Raw genomic sequence first — 20,679 nt, 5'->3', positions numbered from 1 at the left:
AAAACAGTGATGGGAGCCCTGGTATTGTCCCGTGTAGACTACTGTAACGCACTGTACCTGGGCACAGGGGAAAAACAGCTCGCAAAACTTCAATCAATTCAAAATGCGGCAGCCAGAGTCCTACTAGACCTCCCTAAGCACCATCCGACATCACACGCCATACGGCAACTTCACTGGCTCCCTGTCAGGTGTAGAATCCAATTCAAGGCTCTCTGTTTGGTCCATAAGTCCCTCAATGGAAGAGGGGCGGAGGACTTGACTAAATTATTCCCTCGCTATGTGCCACCTCGCACATTAAGATCTAGCAGCCAAGGCCTAATCTGTATGCCTAGAATAAGGAGAGCTCGATAGACCGGCAAGTCTTTCTCTTACCAGGCAGCGAAACTGTGGAACACCACGCCTATCACGCTACGCTCTGATACGAACAGAACCAGTTTTAGGAAAGCGTTGAAAACCTGGCTTTTCTCTATGCTTTAATTGGCAATCCTGTTCGTCTTCCGTCTATAGCGCCAAGACGCCTCGGCATAAGCGCGCTTTATAAATAATTCAGTCAGTCAGTCTCTCTCCATTGTCTCTCTCCATTGTCTCCCTCCACTGTCTCCCTCCACTGTCTCCCTCCACTCTCTCTGTACTCTCTCTCCACTCTCTCTCTCCACTCTCTCTTTCCACCCTCTCTCTCCACCCTCTCTCCCTTCTCTCTCTTTCTCTCTCTTTCTCTCTCTCTCTCTCTCCTCTCTCCCTCCACTCTCTCTCTACTCTCTCTCCACTCTCTCTCCACCCTCTCTCCCTTCTCTCTCGCTCTACTCTCTACTGTCTCTCTACTCTCTCTCTACTCTCTCTCTCTCTACTCTCTACCCGCTCTACCCTCTCTCCACTCTCTCTCTCTACTCTCTCCCCCTCTCTCTCTCTACTCTCTCTCTCTCTCTCTACTCTCTCTCTCTACTCTCTCTCTATTCTGTCTCTCTCTCCCCTCTCTCTCTCCACTCTCTGTCTCTCTCTCTCTACTCTCTCTCTCTACTCTCTCTACTCTCTCTCTCTCCATTGTCTCCCTCCACTGTCTCCCTCCACTGTCTCCCTCCTCTCACTCTCTACCTCCTCTCACTCTCTACTCTTTCCCCACTCTCTCTCTCTCTCTCCACCCTCTCTCCCTTCTCTCTCTCTCTCTCTCTACTCTTTCTCTCTCTACTCTCTCTCTCTCTCTCCTCTCTCTCTCTCTCCCTCTACTCTCTCTCTACTCTTTCTCTCTCTACTCTCTCTCGACTCTCTACTCTCTCTCTCACTCTCCACGCTCTCTCTCTCCCTCTCTCTCTCCACTCTCTCCCTCTCTCTCAATTCTCTCTCTACTCTCTCTACTCTCACTCTCTCTCTACTCTCTCTCTCTCTCTCTCTCTACTCTCTCTCTCCACTCTCTCTCCACTCTCTCTCCACTCTCTCTCCACTCTCTCGCTCCACTCTCTCTCTCTCTCCACTCTGTCTTTCTCTCTCTCTCTCTCTTTCTCTCTCTCTCTCTCTCTCTCTCTCTCTCCACTCTCCATTCTGTCTTCCTCTCCACTGTCTCCCTCTCCACTGTCTCTCTCCACTCTCTCTCCTCTCTCTCTCCTCTCTCTCTCTCTCTCTCTCTCTCTCTCTCTCTCCCTCCCCCACACACTCTCTCTCTCTCTCTCTCTCTCTTTCTCTCTCTCTCACCACTCTCTCTCTCTCCCTCTCCACTCTCTCTCTCTCTCTCTCTCCTCTCTCTCCACTCTCTCACCCCCTCTCTCTCTCTCCACTCTCTCTCTCTCTCTCTCTCTCCACTCTCTCTCCACTCTCTCTCTCTCCACTCTCTCTCCACTCTCTCTCACTCTCTCTCTCTCCACTCTCTCTCTCTCTCCACTCTCTACTCTCTCTCTCCACTCTCTCTCTCCCTACTCTCCCTCTCCCTACTCTCTCTCCAATCTCTCTCTCCACTCTCTCTCTATCTACTCTCTCTCTCCACTCTCTCTCCACTCTCTCTCCACTCTCTCTCGCTCTCTCTCTCTCTCCAATTCTCTCTCTACTCTCCTCTCTCTCTCTCTCTCTTTCCACTCTCTCTCTCGCCACTCTCTCTCTCCACTCTCTCTCTCTCTCACCCCTCTCTCTCTCTCCACTCTCTCTCTCTCCACTCTCTCTCCACTCTCTCTCCACTCTCTCCCCACTCTCTCTCTCTCTCTCCACTCTCTCTCTCCACTCTCTACTCTCTACTCTCTCTCCACTCTCTCTCTCCCTACTCTCTCTCTCCCTACTCTCTCTCCAATCTCTCTCTCCACTCTCTCTCTATCTACTCTCTCTCTCTCCACTCTCTCTCCACTCTCTCTCACTCTCTCTCTCTCTCTCTCCAATTCTCTCTCTACTCTCCTCTCTCTCTCTCTCTCCACTCTTTCTCTCTCTCTCTCTCCACTCTCTCTCTCCACTCTCTCTCTCTCCCCACTCTCTCTCTCTCTCTACTCTCCACTCTCTCTTTCTCTCTCTCTCCACTTAAGCTCTCTCTCCACTCTCTCTCGCCACTCTCTCTCGCCACTCTCTCTCTCTCTCTCTCTCTCTCTCTCTCTCTCTCTCTCTCTCTCTCTCTCTCTCTACTCTCTCTCTACTCTCTCTCTCTCTCTCTCTCCACACACTCTCTCCATTCTCTCCCACTCTCTCTCACAAAGTAGTGTGCGTTCCATGGGCGTCCGCAGAAATGTTTCCGGGGGGGCTCATTTTTAACTTCATCACCATCCCCCTTGCACCATTCTCCCCCTCCCCCTCCCCCTTGCACCCTTCTCCCCCTCCCCCTTGCACCCTTCTCCCCTCCCCCTTGTACCCTACTCCACCTCCGCCTTGCACCCTTTTCAACCTTGCACCATTCTCCCCTCTGCCTTGCACCCTTCTCCCCTCTGCCTTGCACCCTTCTCCTCTCTGCCTTGCACCCTTCTCTACCTTGCACCCTTCTCCCCTCTCTCTTGCACCCTTCTCCCCTCTGCCTTGCACCATTCTCCCCTCTTCCTTGCACCCTTCGCCCCTCTGCCTTGCACCCTTCTCCCCTCCCCTTTGCACCCTTCTCCCCTCTGCCTTGCACCCTTCTCCCCTCCACCTTGCACCCTTCTCTACATTGTACCCTTCTCTACCTTGCACCCTTCTCTACCTTGCACCCTTCTCTACCTTGCACCCTTCTCCTCTCTGCCTTGTGCCCTTCTCCTCTCTGCCTTGCACCCTTCTCCCCTCTGCCTTGCACCTTCACCCCTCTGCCTTGCACCCTTCTCCCCTCTGCCTTGCACCCTTCTCTCCTCTGCCTTGCACCCTTCTCTCCTCTGCCTTGCACCCTTCTCTCCTCTGCCTTGCACCCTTCTCCCCCTTGCACCCTGCTCCCCCTCCCGTTGCACCCTTCTCCCCTCTGCCTTGGCACTCTTCTCCCCTCCGCCTTGCGCCCTTCTCCTCTCTGCTTTGCGCCCTTCTCCCCTCCGCCTTGCGCCCTTCTCCTCTCTGCCTTGCGCCTTTCTCCCCTCTGCCTTGTACCCTTCTCCCCTCTGCCTTACACCCTTCTCACCCTCTGCCTTGCACCCTTCTCACCCTCTGCCTTGCACCCTTCTCACCCTCTGCCTTGCACCCTTCTCACCCTCTGCCTTGCGCCCTTCTCTCATCTGCCTTGTGCCCTTCTCCTATCTGCCTTGTGCCCTTCTCCTCTCTGCCTTGCGCCCTTCTCCCCTCTGCCTTGCGACTTTCTCCCCTCTGCCTTGCACCCTTCTCCCCTCTGCCTTGCACCCTTCTCACCCTCTGCCTTGCACCCTTCTCACCCTCCGCCTTTCACCCTTCTCACCCTCCGCCTTGCACCCTTCTCCCCTCTGCCTTGTCCTTGTCTCTTCTCAGAGGAGCAGAGCCCTGTGGGGAATGCTGTTTCTGGGCCCCCACCTGTTGGAACTGGCCCTTCTTGCAGGGTCATCCTCAAACTTTTTGCTTCTTCCTCCCTTATTTTTTCTGACCCGTGGCTGTTGGCAATAGGACTCTGCGCACTTTACCACTGCTGATCAGTGCTAAAGTGCATATGCTCTCTAAGTAAATTGTTATTCTGATTGGATATACATGTTTGGCATATTTGCGTCACCATGAAGTCCCTAGTAAAGTGCACTGGGTGTGCCAGGGCTGGGGATGACAAATGCTACTAGTGGGCCTGCAGCACTGATTGTGCCACCTACAGGAGTAGCTCTAAAATAGTGTCTAAGGCCTGCCACTGCAGTGCCTGTGTGCAGTTTAGAACTGCCATGACCTCCTGGTCAGTGTCCCCACTGACCAGGCCTAACCCTTCCCTTTTTGTGCACATCTGTCACCCCTATGGAAGACCCAAGGTACCCCCCTGGGCAGGGTGCAGTGTATGTAAAAGGTAGAGCATGTACTAGTGCAGGTAACATGCTCTGATAGTGAATGGCAGCCATTTTTGTTTTTCACTATTGCAAGGCTATCTTGCTCCATAGATTAACATGGGGGATGCTGGCTACAGTGGTTAACAGCACTTCTTCCCATAGGAACAAGATAGGACATAAGTATCTAGTATCCCTGAACTCAGAATTTAATAACACATCTTTTAGGAAAGGTTGTTTTTAAATCCAGTGTTTGAGAACAGCACTTTTAGAAAGTTGCTGTTCTCTTGCCTGACCCTTCTGTGTGCCTGGGCCTGTTTGTGTATTGACTGTCTGGTTTGAGAGTGACAGGGGCTGGGGATTCCCCAGGAGGCTGGCTGAGTTAGCCTAGGCTGAATGACTGCATTTGCAACTGGAGTGGTGGGAGGAGTTAGCACCTGGGCCTGAATAGGGCTGTGCCTGCCTTCCACAATGCTGGCTCCACCTCCTGCTGGGCGGCTGACGACCCTGCCCCTCACTCTGAAAGGAAGGAAGAAGACAGCAAAACAAAGTACTCAGGAAACACCCAGAACTGATTCAGACCGGGCTCAGGGCCCACATGCACAGAGAGAACAAAGACTTTAGGGGTATAAGTACAGGACCCCTGACAACAGAAAATTAGATCATCCTGGAATCAAGAAGGAACCTCTGCCAAGGAGAAAGCTGAACTGAAGAAGGAAGACTGTCCTGCTGTTGCTCTGCTGGACTGACCTGTTGCTTTGCTGCCAAGGAGAGGGGAAGGACTTTGCTGCTGAGCTGTGTCCCCTGTCTTGAAGGAATCTCCAAGGGCCTGAGTAGAGCTGGCTCCCTGTTCTGAAGTCCCAGGAACAAAAGGACTTCACCCCCAGCTTCCCGGAACTCTGCTGAGAGAGTTCTGTCCTTCCTAGAGTGCTTGATCCAGCTGTGGGGCCTCTGGAAGTTGTACCTGTGCTGGGAAGCTTGAAACTAAGCTTGAGTGACTTTTGAAACTGAAAAGTGTCGCATCGCTCGCTTGCGGAGCGCATCCCCGACAGTGCAAGAAGTTTCCCGCCGCTACGGAGGTCGAGATCGTCGCAGCGCCTGACGCCGCTGCCAGAGACGTCGCATCCTTTGTTTGCGGGACGCACCACACCGGTGCGGGAAAATCGAACATCGCTGCGAGTATCGTCGCAGAGCCTGTCGTCGCTGGGTGAGAACGCCGCACCGCTTGCTTGCGGACCGCATCACGTCACTGCGAGCATCGTCGCAGAACCATCGCATCGAGGAGCTGCGAGAGAGAGGAACACCGCTGGACCGCGCATTGTCGTCCCGGAGATTGTCGCAGCCCCTTCGAGATCGTCGCATCGTGCCTTTGCAAGAACAAACTTCCTACGGAACCTACGCACCGGAATCCATACAAGTGGCCTTCCTCCCCATACAGACCGGATTCGTCGCAACACGCCCGCTGCTGCAGCGGGGCTGTCGCAAACGCCTCCCCAGGGTCTCAGGAGCAACGCATCGCTTGTTTTCCACCGCACCAGCTTCTGCTTTTGGAACTTTGTTGCAACTATAAGGTACTGTGAGTAAACGTGATGCAACTGTGAACTTTTCACGCATCAGTAGAGAATTCTATCGCAACGTAGAGAATTCTATCGCAACCTAAAGAATTTTAACGCAACCTTAAGAACTCTTTTGAAACCATATTCTTGAACTGTGTATGTTGGATTTTTGTCGTTTTGGTCTTGTGTAGTTTAGATTAAAATACCTTTATTTTTCTAAACTGTTGTGGAGTCAGTTTGTGGTGTTTTCACTGTGTTACTGTGAGTGTTGGTACAAATACTTTACGCATTGCCTCTGGTTAGCCTAGACTGCTCGTGCCAAGCTACCTAGAGGGTGAGCAGGGGTTATCTCAGAGGGTTATCTCCTTGCCCCGACTAGAAGCAAAGGTCCCTATTTGGACAGTAGTACCTACCTCTGCCAACTAGAGACCCCCAGATCTAACTTTGGTGTTCAGGCGGTGGGATTTGAACTTGTATTTGTACTTGACCCACAGTAATTGGTGTACATCACTAGTGAGTGCAGACCACTACGCCACCGCATACTACAGTTTTTAGGTCTCGGCAACGAGAACTATTGTCGCCGAGTAAGCGCGCAAGGGAGTACAGAGTGGTGCACGAGCCGACCAGGGTCTGTGGACGCGCACACACAAAGGCAGGCAGGCAGGCACACACCAGACACACACAGACAGACAGACACACGCACACGCACACACACACACACACACACGCACACACACACTCCCTCTCTGCCCACTCCCTCTCTGCCGCCCCCCCTCTACCCCCACTCACCGGGCTCTTTCCCTCCGCAGCGAGTCAGGCAGCAGGCAGGCTCGGTGTCTTCTCCGGCGATCTTCAGCTGATGTGCACGCTAACGCTGCGTCTCGTGCGCGCCCACCACACTGTTTCGCGCCTGTTGATCCTCAACTCCTTCTAACCCGGATTCTAAATGACTATTTCTTGGTTCTCTAACTCCACTCTGTTGATTCGTAACAAACTGATATTCAGCACATTTCACAGTCTCGCTTTTGCTTCTCATAAATACAATAAGATTATTTTAAGCAAATGTCTACCCTTCTTTTGGTCCTGTGCCTATTATGCTTCGGACTATAGAGTTTTAGAAAGTGTGGTGGAAGATTCCATGATATCGGCGGGACTATAGAGTTTTAGAAAGTGTGGTGGAAGATTCCATGATATAGGCGGCGGGCACAGTGCAGAGTGAGTGTGCAGAGAAGTGAGTGCAGAGAAGTGAGTGCAGAGTAGTGAGTGCAGAGTAGTGAGTGCAGAGTAGTGAGTGCAGAGTAGTGAGTCCATAGTAGTGAGTGTGCAGAGTAGTGAGTGTGCAGAGTAGTGAGTGCAGAGTAGTGAGTGCAGAGTAGTGAGTGCAGAGTGGTGAGTGTGCAGCGTAGTGAGTGCAGAGTAGTGAGTGTGCAGAGTAGTGAGTGTGCAGAGTGAGTGTGCAGAGTAGTGAGTGCAGAGTGAGTGTGCAGAGTAGTGAGTGCAGAGTAGTGAGTGCAGAGTAGTGAGTGCAGAGTAGTGAGTGTGCAGAGTAGTGAGTGTGCAGAGTAGTGAGTGTGCAGAGTAGTGAGTGTGCAGAGTAGTGAGTGTGCAGAGTAGTGAGTAGTGAGTGCAGAGTAGTGAGTAGTGAGTGCAGAGTAGTGAGTAGTGAGTGCCGAGTAGTGAGTGCAGAGTAGTGAGTGCAGAGTAGTGAGTGCAGAGTAGTGAGTATGCAGAGTAGTGAGTATTGAGTAGTGAGTGCAGAGTAGTGAGTGCAGAGTAGTGAGTGCAGAGTAGTGAGTGCAGAGTAGTGAGTGCAGAGTAGTGAGTGCAGAGTAGTGAGTGCAGAGTAGTGAGTGCAGAGTAGTGAGTGTGCAGAGTAGTGAGTGCAGAGTAGTGAGTGCAGAGTAGTGAGTGCAGAGTAGTGAGTGTGCAGCATAGTGAGTGCAGAGTAGTGAGTGTGCAGAGTAGTGAGTGTGCAGAGTAGTGAGTGCAGAGTAGTGTGTGCAGAGTAGTGTGTGCAGAGTAGTGTGTGCAGAGTAGTGTGTGCAGAGTAGTGAGTGTGCAGAGTAGTGAGTGTGCAGAGTAGTGAGTGTGCAGAGTAGTGAGTGTGCAGAGTAGTGAGTAGTGAGTGCAGAGTAGTGAGTGCAGAGTAGTGAGTAGTGAGTGCAGAGTAGTGAGTGCCGAGTAGTGAGTGCAGAGTAGTGAGTGCAGAGTAGTGAGTGCAGAGTAGTGAGTGCAGAGTAGTGAGTGCAGAGTAGTGAGTATGCAGAGTATGCAGAGTAGTGAGTAGTGAGTGCAGAGTAGTGAGTGCAGAGTAGTGAGTGCAGAGTAGTGAGTGCAGAGTAGTGAGTGCAGAGTAGTGAGTGCAGAGTAGTGAGTGCAGAGTAGTGAGTATGCAGAGTATGCAGAGTAGTGAGTAGTGAGTGCAGAGTAGTGAGTGCAGAGTAGTGAGTAGTGAGTGCAGAGTAGTGAGTGCAGAGTAGTGAGTGCAGAGTAGTGAGTGCAGAGTAGTGAGTGCAGAGTAGTGAGTAGTGAGTGCAGAGTAGTGAGTGCAGAGTAGTGAGTGCAGAGTAGTGAGTGCAGAGTAGTGAGTAGTGAGTGCAGAGTAGTGAGTAGTGAGTGCAGAGTAGTGAGTATGCAGAGTAGTGAGTAGTGAGTGCAGAGTAGTGAGTGCAGAGTAGTGAGTGCAGAGTAGTGAGTAGTGAGTGCAGAGTAGTGAGTAGTGAGTGCAGAGTAGTGAGTGCAGAGTAGTGAGTGCAGAGTAGTGAGTGCAGAGTAGTGAGTGCAGTGCAGAGTAGTGAGTGCAGAGTAGTGAGTGTGCAGAGTAGTGAGTGTGCAGAGTAGTGAGTGTGCAGAGTAGTGAGTGTGCAGAGTAGTGAGTGTGCAGAGTAGTGAGTGCAGAGTAGTGAGTAGTGAGTGCAGAGTAGTGAGTGCAGAGTAGTGAGTAGTGAGTGCAGAGTAGTGAGTAGTGAGTGCAGAGTAGTGAGTAGTGAGTGTAGAGTAGTGAGTAGTGAGTGCAGAGTAGTGAGAGCAGAGTCCTGTGCCTATTATGCTTCGGACTATAGAGTTTTAGAAAGTGTGGTGGAAGATTCCATGATATCGGCGGGACTATAGAGTTTTAGAAAGTGTGGTGGATGGTGGAAGATTCCATGATATCGGCGGGACTATAGAGTTTTAGAAAGTGTGGTGGAAGATTCCATGATATCGGCGGCGGGCACAGTGCAGAGTGAGTGTGCAGAGAAGTGAGTGCAGAGAAGTGAGTGCAGAGAAGTGAGTGCAGAGTAGTGAGTGCAGAGTAGTGAGTGCAGAGTAGTGAGTGCAGAGTAGTGAGTGTGCAGAGTAGTGAGTGTGCAGAGTAGTGAGTGTGCAGAGTAGTGAGTGTGCAGAGTAGTGAGTGCAGAGTAGTGAGTGCAGAGTAGTGAGTGCAGAGTGGTGAGTGTGCAGCGTAGTGAGTGCAGAGTAGTGAGTGTGCAGAGTAGTGAGTGTGCAGAGTAGTGAGTGTGCAGAGTGAGTGTGCAGAGTAGTGAGTGCAGAGTGAGTGTGCAGAGTAGTGAGTGCAGAGTAGTGAGTGTGCAGAGTAGTGAGTGTGCAGAGTAGTGAGTGTGCAGAGTAGTGAGTGTGCAGAGTAGTGAGTAGTGAGTGCAGAGTAGTGAGTGCAGAGTAGTGAGTAGTGAGTGCAGAGTAGTGAGTAGTGAGTGCCGAGTAGTGAGTGCAGAGTAGTGAGTGCAGAGTAGTGAGTATGCAAAGTATGCAGAGTAGTGAGTAGTGAGAAGTGAGTGCAGAGTAGTGAGTGCAGAGTAGTGAGTGCAGAGTAGTGAGTGCAGAGTAGTGAGTGCAGAGTAGTGAGTGTGCAGAGTAGTGTGTGTGCAGAGTAGTGAGTGTGCAGAGTAGTGAGTGCAGAGTAGTGAGTGTGCAGCATAGTGAGTGCAGAGTAGTGAGTGTGCAGAGTAGTGAGTGTGCAGAGTGAGTGTGCAGAGTAGTGAGTGCAGAGTGAGTGTGCAGAGTAGTGAGTGCAGAGTAATGAGTGCAGAGTAGTGAGTGTGCAGAGTAGTGAGTGTGCAGAGTAGTGAGTGTGCAGAGTAGTGAGTAGTGAGTGCAGAGTAGTGAGTGCAGAGTAGTGAGTAGTGAGTGCAGAGTAGTGAGTGCAGAGTAGTGAGTGCAGAGTAGTGAGTGCAGAGTAGTGAGTATGCAGAGTATGCAGAGTAGTGAGTGCAGAGTAGTGAGTAGTGAGTGCCGAGTAGTGAGTGCCGAGTAGTGAGTGCCGAGTAGTGAGTGCAGAGTAGTGAGTGCAGAGTAGTGAGTATGCAGAGTATGCAGAGTAGTGAGTAGTGAGTGCAGAGTAGTGAGTAGTGAGTGCAGAGTAGTGAGTGCAGAGTAGTGAGTGCAGAGTAGTGAGAGCAGAGTCCTGTGCCTATTATGCTTCGGACTATAGAGTTTTAGAAAGTGTGGTGGAAGATTCCATGATATCGGCGGGACTATAGAGTTTTAGAAAGTGTGGTGGAAGATTCCATGATATCGGCGGCGGGCACAGTGCAGAGTGAGTGTGCAGAGAAGTGAGTGCAGAGAAGTGAGTGCAGAGTAGTGAGTGCAGAGTAGTGAGTGCAGAGTAGTGAGTGCACAGTAGTGAGTGCAGAGTAGTGAGTAGTGAGTGCAGAGTAGTGAGTGCAGAGTAGTGAGTGCAGAGTAGTGAGTGCAGAGTAGTGAGTAGTGAGTGCAGAGTAGTAAGTAGTGAGTGCAGAGTAGTGAGTGCAGAGTAGTGAGTAGTGAGTGCAGAGTAGTGAGTGCAGAGTAGTGAGTAGTGAGTGCAGAGTAGTGAGTAGTGAGTGCAGAGTAGTGAGTAGTGAGTGCAGAGTAGTGAGTGCAGAGTAGTGAGTGCAGAGTAGTGAGTAGTGAGTGTAGAGTAGTGAGTGGTGAGTTCAGAGTAGTGAGTAGTGAGTGCAGAGTAGTGAGTAGTGAGTGCAGAGTAGTGAGTGCAGAGTAGTGAGTGCAGAGTAGTGAGTAGTGAGTGCAGAGTAGTAAGTAGTGAGTGCAGAGTAGTGAGTGCAGAGTAGTGAGTAGTGAGTGCAGAGTAGTGAGTGCAGAGTAGTGAGTAGTGAGTGCAGAGTAGTGAGTAGTGAGTGCAGAGTAGTGAGTAGTGAGTGCAGAGTAGTGAGTGCAGAGTAGTGAGTGCAGAGTAGTGAGTGCAGAGTAGTGAGTAGTGAGTGTTGAGTGGTGAGTAGTGAGTGTAGAGTAGTGAGTAGTGAGTGCAGAGTAGTGAGAGCAGAGTAGTGAGTAGTGAGTGCAGAGTAGTGAGAGCAGAGTAGTGAGTAGTGAGTGCAGAGTAGTGAGTGCAGAGTCGTGAGTAGTGAGTGCAGAGTAGTGAGTGCAGAGTAGTGAGTGCAGAGTAGTGAGTGCAGAGTAGTGAGTGCAGAGTAGTGAGTAGTGAGTGCAGAGTAGTGAGTAGTGAGAGCAGAGTAGTGAGAGCAGAGTAGTGAGTGCAGAGTAGTGAGTGCAGAGTAGTGAGTGCAGAGTAGTGAGTGCAGAGTAGTGAGTGCAGAGTAGTGAGTGCAGAGTAGAGAGTGCAGAGTAGAGAGTGAAAAGGAGTGAGTAGTGAGTAGTGAGTGCAGAGTAGTGAGTAGTGAGTGCAGAGTAGTGAGTGCATAGTAGTGAGTAGTGAGTGCAGAGTAGTGAGTGCAGAGTAGTGAGTAGTGAGTGTTGAGTGGTGAGTAGTGAGTGTAGAGTAGTGAGTAGTGAGTGCAGAGTAGTGAGAGCAGAGTAGTGAGTAGTGAGTGCAGAGTAGTGAGAGCAGAGTAGTGAGTAGTGAGTGCAGAGTAGTGAGTGCAGAGTCGTGAGTAGTGAGTGCAGAGTAGTGAGTGCAGAGTAGTGAGTGCAGAGTAGTGAGTGCAGAGTAGTGAGTAGTGAGTGCAGAGTAGTGAGTAGTGAGTGCAGAGTAGTGAGAGAGGAGTAGTGAGTGCAGAGTAGTGAGTGCAGAGTAGTGAGTGCAGAGTAGTGAGTGCAGAGTAGTGAGTGCAGAGTAGTGAGTGCAGAGTAGTGAGTGCAAAGGAGTGAGTGCAAAGGAGTGAGTAGTGAGTAGTGAGTGCAGAGTAGTGAGTGCAGAGTAGTGAGTGCAGAGTAGTGAGTAGTGAGTGCAGAGTAGTGAGTAGTGAGTAGTGAGTGCCGAGTAGTGAGTGCAGGGTAGTGAGTAGTGAGTTCAGAGTAGTGAGTGCAGAGTAGTGAGTGCAGAGTAGTGAGTAGTGAGTGCAGAGTAGTAAGTAGTGAGTGCAGAGTAGTGAGTGCAGAGTAGTGAGTAGTGAGTGCAGAGTGGTGAGTGCAGAGTAGTGAGTAGTGAGTGCAGAGTAGTGAGTAGTGAGTGCAGAGTAGTGAGTAGTGAGTGCAGAGTAGTGAGTGCAGAGTAGTGAGTGAAGGGTAGTGAGTAGTGAGTGCAGGGTAGTGAGTGCAGAGTAGTGAGTGCAGAGTAGTGAGTAGTGAGTAGTGAGTGCAGAGTAGTGAGTGCAGAGTAGTGAGTAGTGAGTGCAGAATAGTGAGTGCAGAGTAGTGAGTAGTGAGTGCAGAGTAGTGAGTGCAGAGTAGTGAGTGTAGAGTAGTGAGTAGTGAGAGCAGAGTAGTGAGTAGTGAGTGCAGAGTAGTGAGAGCAGAGTAGTGAGTAGTGAGTGCAGAGTAGTGAGTGCAGATTAGTGAGTGCAGATTAGTGAGTGCAGAGTAGTGAGTGCAGAGTAGTGAGTGCAGAGTAGTGAGTGCAGAGTAGTGAGTGCAGAGTAGTGAGTGTGCAGAGTAGTGAGTGTGCAGAGTAGTGAGTAGTGAGTGCAGAGTAGTGAGTGCAGAGTAGTGAGTGCAGAGTAGTGAGTGCAGAGTAGTGAGTAGTGAGTGCAGAGTAGTGAGTAGTGAGTGTGCAGAGTAGTGAGTAGTGAGTGCAAAGTAGTGAGTGCAGAGTAGTGAGTAGTGAGTGCAGAGTAGTGAGTAGTGAGTGCAGAGTAGTGAGTAGTGAGTGCAGAGTAGTGAGTGTGCAGAGTAGTGAGTAGTGAGTAGTGAGTGCAGAGTAGTGAGTGCAGAGTAGTGAGTAGTGAGTGCAGAGTAGTGAGTAGTGAGTGCAGAGTAGTGAGTAGTGAGTGCAGAGTAGTGAGTAGTGAGTGCAGAGTAGTGAGTAGTGAGTGCAGAGTAGTGAGTGCAGAGTAGTGAGTATGCAGAGTAGTGAGTAGTGAGTGCAGAGTAGTGAGTAGTGAATAGTGAGTGCAGAGTAGTGAGTGCAGAGTAGTGAGTGGTGAGTGCAGAGTAGTGAGTAGTGAGTGCAGAGTAGTGAGTAGCGAGTGCAGAGTAGTGAGTAGTGAGTGTGCAGAGTAGTGAGTAGTGAGTGCAGAGTAGTGAGTAGTGAGTAGTGAGTGCAGAGTAGTGAGTGCAGAGTAGTGAGTAGTGAGTGCAGAGTAGTGAGTAGTGAGTGCAGAGCAGTGAGTGTGCAGAGTAGTGAGTGTGCAGAGTAGTGAGTGTGCAGAGTAGTGAGTAGTGAGTAGTGAGTGCAGAGTAGTGAGTAGTGAGTGCAGAGTAGTGAATAGTGAGTGCAGAGTAGTGAGTGCAGAGTAGTGAGTGCAGAGTAGTGAGTGCAGAGTAGTGAGTAGTGAGTGCAGAGTAGTGAGTGCAGAGTAGTGAGTGCAGAGTAGTGAGTAGTGAGTAGTGAGTGCAGAGTAGTGAGTGCAGAGTAGTGAGTAGTGAGTAGTGAGTGCAGAGTAGTGAGTAGTGAGTAGTGAGTAGTGAGTGCAGAGTAGTGAGTAGTGAGTGCAGAGTAGTGAGTAGTGAGTGCAGAGTAGTGAGTGCAGAGTAGTGAGTGCAGAGTAGTGAGTAGTGAGTGCAGAGTAGTGAGTAGTAAGTAGTGAGTAGTGAGTGCAGAGTAGTGAGTAGTGAGTAGTGAGTGCAGAGTAGTGAGTGCAGAGTAGTGAGTAGTGAGTGCAGAGTAGTGAGTAGTGAGTGCAGAGTGAGTGTGCAGAGTAGTGAGTGTGCAGAGTAGTGAGTGTGCAGAGTAGTGAGTGTGCAGAGTAGTGAGTGTGCAGAGTAGTGAGTGTGCAGAGTAGTGAGTAGTGAGTGCAGAGTAGTGAGTGCAGAGTAGTGAGTAGTGAGTGCAGAGTAGTGAGTAGTGAGTGCAGAGTAGTGAGTAGTGAGTGTAGAGTAGTGAGTAGTGAGTGCAGAGTAGTGAGAGCAGAGTCCTGTGCCTATTATGCTTCGGACTATAGAGTTTTAGAAAGTGTGGTGGAAGATTCCATGATATCGGCGGGACTATAGAGTTTTAGAAAGTGTGGTGGAAGATTCCATGATATCGGCGGCGGGCACAGTGCAGAGTGAGTGTGCAGAGAAGTGAGTGCAGAGAAGTGAGTGCAGAGTAGTGAGTGCAGAGTAGTGAGTGCAGAGTAGTGAGTGCAGAGTAGTGAGTGCAGAGTAGTGAGTGTGCAGAGTAGTGAGTGTGCAGAGTAGTGAGTGTGCAGAGTAGTGAGTGCAGAGTAGTGAGTGCAGAGTAGTGAGTGCAGAGTGGTGAGTGTGCAGCGTAGTGAGTGCAGAGTAGTGAGTGTGCAGAGTAGTGAGTGTGCAGAGTAGTGAGTGTGCAGAGTAGTGAGTGTGCAGAGTGAGTGTGCAGAGTGAGTGTGCAGAGTAGTGAGTGCAGAGTGAGTGTGCAGAGTAGTGAGTGCAGAGTAGTGAGTGTGCAGAGTAGTGAGTGTGCAGAGTTGTGAGTGTGCAGAGTAGTGAGTGTGCAGAGTAGTGAGTAGTGAGTGCAGAGTAGTGAGTGCAGAGTAGTGAGTGCAGAGTAGTGAGTAGTGAGTGCAGAGTAGTGAGTGCAGAGTAGTGAGTAGTGAGTGCCGAGTAGTGAGTGCAGAGTAGTGAGTGCAGAGTAGTGAGTATGCAAAGTATGCAGAGTAGTGAGTAGTGAGTGCAGAGTAGTGAGTGCAGAGTAGTGAGTGCAGAGTAGTGAGTGCAGAGCAGTGAGTGCAGAGTAGTGAGTGTGCAGAGTAGTGAGTGTGCAGAGTAGTGAGTGTGCAGAGTAGTGAGTGCAGAGTAGTGAGTGTGCAGCATAGTGAGTGCAGAGTAGTGAGTGTGCAGAGTAGTGAGTGTGCAGAGTGAGTGTGCAGAGTAGTGAGTGCAGAGTGAGTGTGCAGAGTAGTGAGTGCAGAGTAATGAGTGCAGAGTAGTGAGTGTGCAGAGTAGTGAGTGTGCAGAGTAGTGAGTGTGCAGAGTAGTGAGTAGTGAGTGCAGAGTAGTGAGTGCAGAGTAGTGAGTAGTGAGTGCAGAGTAGTGAGTGCAGAGTAGTGAGTAGTGAGTGCAGAGTAGTGAGTGCAGAGTAGTGAGTGCAGAGTAGTGAGTGCAGAGTAGTGAGTATGCAGAGTATGCAGAGTAGTGAGTGCAGAGTAGTGAGTAGTGAGTGCCGAGTAGTGAGTGCCGAGTAGTGAGTGCCGAGTAGTGAGTGCAGAGTAGTGAGTGCAGAGTAGTGAGTATGCAGAGTATGCAGAGTAGTGAGTAGTGAGTGCAGAGTAGTGAGTGCAGAGTAGTGAGTAGTGAGTGCAGAGTAGTGAGTAGTGAGTGCAGAGTAGTGAGTGCAGAGTAGTGAGTGCAGAGTAGTGAGAGCAGAGTCCTGTGCCTATTATGCTTCGGACTATAGAGTTTTAGAAAGTGTGGTGGAAGATTCCATGATATCGGCGGGACTATAGAGTTTTAGAAAGTGTGGTGGAAGATTCCATGATATCGGCGGCGGGCACAGTGCAGAGTGAGTGTGCAGAGAAGTGAGTGCAGAGTAGTGAGTGCAGAGTAGTGAGTGCAGAGTAGTGAGTGCACAGTAGTGAGTGCAGAGTAGTGAGTAGTGAGTTCAGAGTAGTGAGTGCAGAGTAGTGAGTGCAGAGTAGTGAGTAGTGAGTGCAGAGTAGTAAGTAGTGAGTGCAGAGTAGTGAGTGCAGAGTAGTGAGTAGTGAGTGCAGAGTAGTGAGTGCAGAGTAGTGAGTAGTGAGTGCAGAGTAGTGAGTAGTGAGTGCAGAGTAGTGAGTAGTGAGTGCAGAGTAGTGAGTGCAGAGTAGTGAGTGCAGAGTAGTGAGTAGTGAGTGTAGAGTAGTGAGTGGTGAGTTCAGAGTAGTGAGTAGTGAGTGCAGAGTAGTGAGTAGTGAGTGCAGAGTAGTGAGTGCAGAGTAGTGAGTGCAGAGTAGTGAGTGCAGAGTAGTGAGTAGTGAGTGCAGAGTAGTAAGTAGTGAGTGCAGAGTAGTGAGTGCAGAGTAGTGAGTAGTGAGTGCAGAGTAGTGAGTGCAGAGTAGTGAGTAGTGAGTGCAGAGTAGTGAGTAGTGAGTGCAGAGTAGTGAGTAGTGAGTAGTGAGTGCAGAGTAGTGAGTAGTGAGTGCAGAGTAGTGAGTAGTGAGTGCAGAGTAGTGAGTGCAGAGTAGTGAGTAGTGAGTGTTGAGTGGTGAGTAGTGAGTGTAGAGTAGTGAGTAGTGAGTGCAGAGTAGTGAGAGCAGAGTAGTGAGTAGTGAGTGCAGAGTAGTGAGAGCAGAGTAGTGAGTAGTGAGTGCAGAGTAGTGAGTGCAGAGTCGTGAGTAGTGAGTGCAGAGTAGTGAGTGCAGAGTAGTGAGTGCAGAGTAGTGAGTGCAGAGTAGTGAGTGCAGAGTAGTGAGTAGTGAGTGCAGAGTAGTGAGTAGTGAGTGCAGAGTAGTGAGAGCAGAGTAGTGAGAGCAGAGTAGTGAGTGCAGAGTAGTGAGTGCAGAGTAGTGAGTGCAGAGTAGTGAGTGCAAAGGAGTGAGTAGTGAGTAGTGAGTGCAGAGTAGTGAGTGCAGAGTAGTGAGTAGTGAGTGCAGAGTAGTGAGTGCATAGTAGTGAGTAGTGAGTGTAGAGTAGTGAGTGCAGAGTAGTGAGTAGTGAGTGCAGAGTAGTGAGTAGTGAGTGCAGAGTAGTGAGAGCAGAGTAGTGAGTAGTGAGTGCAGAGTAGTGAGTGCAGAGTAGTGAGTGCAGAGTAGTGAGTGCAGAGTAGTGAGTGCAGAGTAGTGAGTAGTGAGTAGTGAGTAGTGAGTGCAGAGTAGTGAGTAGTGAGTGCAGAGTAGTGAGTGCAGAGTAGTGAGTAGTGAGTGCAGAGTAGTGAGTAGTGAGTAGTGAGTAGTGAGTGCAGAGTAGTGAGTGCAGAGTAGTGAGTAGTGAGTGCAGAGTAGTGAGTGCAGAGTAGTGAGTAGTGAGTGCAGAGTAGTGAGTGCAGAGTAGTGAGTAGTGAGTGCAGAGTAGTGAGTAGTGAGTAGTGAGTGCAGAGTAGTGAGTGCAGAGTAGTGAGAGCAGTGTAGTGAGTAGTGAGTGCAGAGTAGTGAGTGCAGAGTAGTGAGTGCAGAGTAGTGAGTGCAGAGTAGTGAGTAGTGAGTGCAGAGTAGTGAGTGCAGAGTAGTGAGTGCAGAGTAGTGAGTAGTGAGTGCAGAGTAGTGAGAGCAGAGTAGTGAGTAGTGAGTGCAGAGTAGTGAGTGCAGAGTAGTGAGTAGTGAGTAGTGAGTAGTGAGTGCAGAGTAGTGAGTGCAGAGTAGTGAGTGCAGAGTAGTGAGTAGTGAGTGCAGAGTAGTGAGTAGTGAGTGCAGAGTAGTGAGTGCAGAGTAGTGAGTAGTGAGTGCAGAGTAGTGAGTGCAGAGTAGTGAGTAGTGAGTGGTGAGTGCAGAGTAGTGAGTGGTGAGTGCAGAGTAGTGAGTGGTGAGTGCAGAGTAGTGAGTAGTGAGTGCAGAGTAGTGAGTAGTGAGTGCAGAGTAGTGAGTGCAGAGTAGTGAGTGCAGAGTAGTGAGTGCAGAGTAGTGAGTAGTGAGTGCAGAGTAGTGAGTGCAGAGTAGTGAGTGCAGAGTAGTGAGTAGTGAGTGCAGAGTAGTAAGTAGTGAGTGCAGAGTAGTGAGTGCAGAGTAGTGAGTAGTGAGTGCAGAGTAGTGAGTGCAGAGTAGTGAGTAGTGAGTGCAGAGTAGTGAGTAGTGAGTGCAGAGTAGTGAGTAGTGAGTGCAGAGTAGTGAGTGCAGAGTAGTGAGTGCAGAGTAGTGAGTAGTGAGTGTAGAGTAGTGAGTGGTGAGTGCAGAGTAGTGAGTAGTGAGTGCAGAGTAGTGAGTAGTGAGTGCAGAGTAGTGAGTGCAGAGTAGTGAGTAGTGAGTGCAGAGTAGTGAGTGCAGAGTAGTGAGTAGTGAGTGCAGAGTAGTAAGTAGTGAGTGCAGAGTAGTGAGTGCAGAGTAGTGAGTAGTGAGTGCAGAGTAGTGAGTAGTGAGTGCAGAGTAGTGAGTAGTGAGTGCAGAGTAGTGAGTAGTGAGTGCAGAGTAGTGAGTGCAGAGTAGTGAGTGCAGAGTAGTGTGTAGTGAGTGTTGAGTGGTGAGTAGTGAGTGTAGAGTAGTGAGTAGTGAGTGCAGAGTAGTGAGAGCAGAGTAGTGAGTAGTGAGTGCAGAGTAGTGAGAGCAGAGTAGTGAGTAGTGAGTGCAGAGTAGTGAGTGCAGAGTCGTGAGTAGTGAGTGCAGAGTAGTGAGTGCAGAGTAGTGAGTGCAGAGTAGTGAGTGCAGAGTAGTGAGTGCAGAGTAGTGAGTGCAGAGTAGTGAGTGCAGAGTAGTGAGAGCAGAGTAGTGAGAGCAGAGTAGTGAGTGCAGAGTAGTGAGTGCAGAGTAGTGAGTGCAGAGTAGTGAGTGCAGAGTAGTGAGTGCAGAGTAGTGAGTGCAAAGGAGTGAGTAGTGAGTAGTGAGTGCAGAGTAGTGAGTGCAGAGTAGTGAGTAGTGAGTGCAGAGTAGTGAGTGCATAGTAGTGAGTAGTGAGTGTAGAGTAGTGAGTGCAGAGTAGTGAGTAGTGAGTGCAGAGTAGTGAGTAGTGAGTGCAGAGTAGTGAGTAGTGAGTGCAGAGTAGTGAGAGCAGAGTAGTGAGTAGTGAGTAGTGAGTGCAGAGTAGTGAGTGCAGAGTAGTGAGTGCAGAGTAGTGAGTGCAGAGTAGTGAGTGCAGAGTAGTGAGTGCAGAGTAGTGAGTGCAGAGTAGTGAGTGCAGAGTAGTGAGTAGTGAGAGCAGAGTAGTGAGTAGTGAGTGTAGAGTAGTGAGTGCAGAGTAGTGAGTAGTGAGTGCAGAGTAGTGAGTAGTGAGTGCAGAGTAGTGAGAGCAGAGTAGTGAGTAGTGAGTAGTGAGTGCAGAGTAGTGAGTGCAGAGTAGTGAGTGCAGAGTAGTGAGTGCAGAGTAGTGAGTGCAGAGTAGTGAGTGCAGAGTAGTGAGTGCAGAGTAGTGAGTAGTGAGTGCAGAGTAGTGAGTGCAGAGTAGTGAGTAGTGAGTGTAGAGTAGTGAGTGCAGAGTAGTGAGTAGTGAGTGCAGAGTAGTGAGTAGTGAGTGCAGAGTAGTGAGAGCAGAGTAGTGAGTAGTGAGTAGTGAGTGCAGAGTAGTGAGTGCAGAGTAGTGAGTGCAGAGTAGTGAGTGCAGAGTAGTGAGTGCAGAGTAGTGAGTGCAGAGTAGTGAGTGCAGAGTAGTGAGTAGTGAGTGCAGAGTAGTGAGTGCAGAGTAGTGAGTAGTGAGTGTAGAGTAGTGAGTGCAGAGTAGTGAGTAGTGAGTGCAGAGTAGTGAGTAGTGAGTGCAGAGTAGTGAGAGCAGAGTAGTGAGTAGTGAGTAGTGAGTGCAGAGTAGTGAGTGCAGAGTAGTGAGTGCAGAGTAGTGAGTGCAGAGTAGTGAGTGCAGAGTAGTGAGTGCAGAGTAGTGAGTGCAGAGTAGTGAGTGCAGAGTAGTGAGTGCAGAGTAGTGAGTGTGCAGAGTAGTGAGAGCAGAGTAGTGAGTGCAGAGTAGTGAGTAGTGAGTGCAGAGTAGTGAGTGCAGAGTAGTGAGTGCAGAGTAGTGAGTGCAGAGTAGTGAGTGCAGAGTGTTGAGTGCAGAGTGGTGAGTGGTGTGTGCTGTTGAGTGCAGAGTGGTGTGTGCTGTTGAGTGCAGAGTGGTGTGTGCTGTTGAGTGCAGAGTGGTGTGTGCTGTTGAGTGCAGAGTGGTGTGTGCTGTTGAGTGCAGAGTGGTGTGTGCTGTTGGGTGCAGAGTGGTGTGTGCTGTTGGGTGCAGAGTGGTGTGTGCTGTTGGGTGCAGAGTGGTGTGTATTGACAATGCAAATGACAATGCCATTTATTTATGATTTAAAGAAAAAAAAGAAATGTCATGAGCAATGCCAATAGCTCTACCTTTAATGATGCCGAGACCATTGCATTGTAAATGCTTGTTTATTTTTGGTTCTATTTTTGATCATAACCCTGAAGGAATCCAAGCATCATGTCTCTGAATGGTAAACCAGCAAGTGATGTTGCAGAACTGGAGTTTGATATTGAAATGTTAAGTGATTACAAAGTAGGTAAACTCAGGCAGTTCTGCAGGAGCTTTGGATGTCCCATGAAGCGCAGCTCCAAGAAGGAGGAGCTACAGCAGGCCGTAAGGGCCTGGTGGGAGACCGAAGAGGCTGGGGAGACAGATGATGCAGAAGTGGATGAGGATGCACAAAGGGATGGTTTCAGGCCACAGAATCTGCCTGTGTCCAGAGCGGCCTCAAGGGCTAGCAGCAGCCATTCAGCTGACAGTTTTTCCCCAGAGGAGTTGGAGGAAAACCAAAGGGCTAGAGATCATAAGTTAGAAATGTTGAGGCTTGAATTGAAGATAAAGCAAATGGAGGAAGAGAGAGAAAGGGCGTCGGAGGAGAGCAAAAATGCCTGTGCCCTGGAATAATTGAAATTGACCTTGGCCCATGAAGTAAGAATGAGGAAGCTTGAGTTGGAGCTCAAGAGGCGTGAGGCCATGAGGGTCTCAGCTGAAAAAGAAACATGGGTAGCTCAAGA

Source organism: Lissotriton helveticus, chromosome 3_1, assembly GCF_964261635.1.
Source record: "Lissotriton helveticus chromosome 3_1, aLisHel1.1, whole genome shotgun sequence".
NCBI classification, from domain to species: Eukaryota; Metazoa; Chordata; class Amphibia; order Caudata; family Salamandridae; genus Lissotriton; species Lissotriton helveticus.
Note: the sequence above shows the minus strand (reverse complement) of the source record.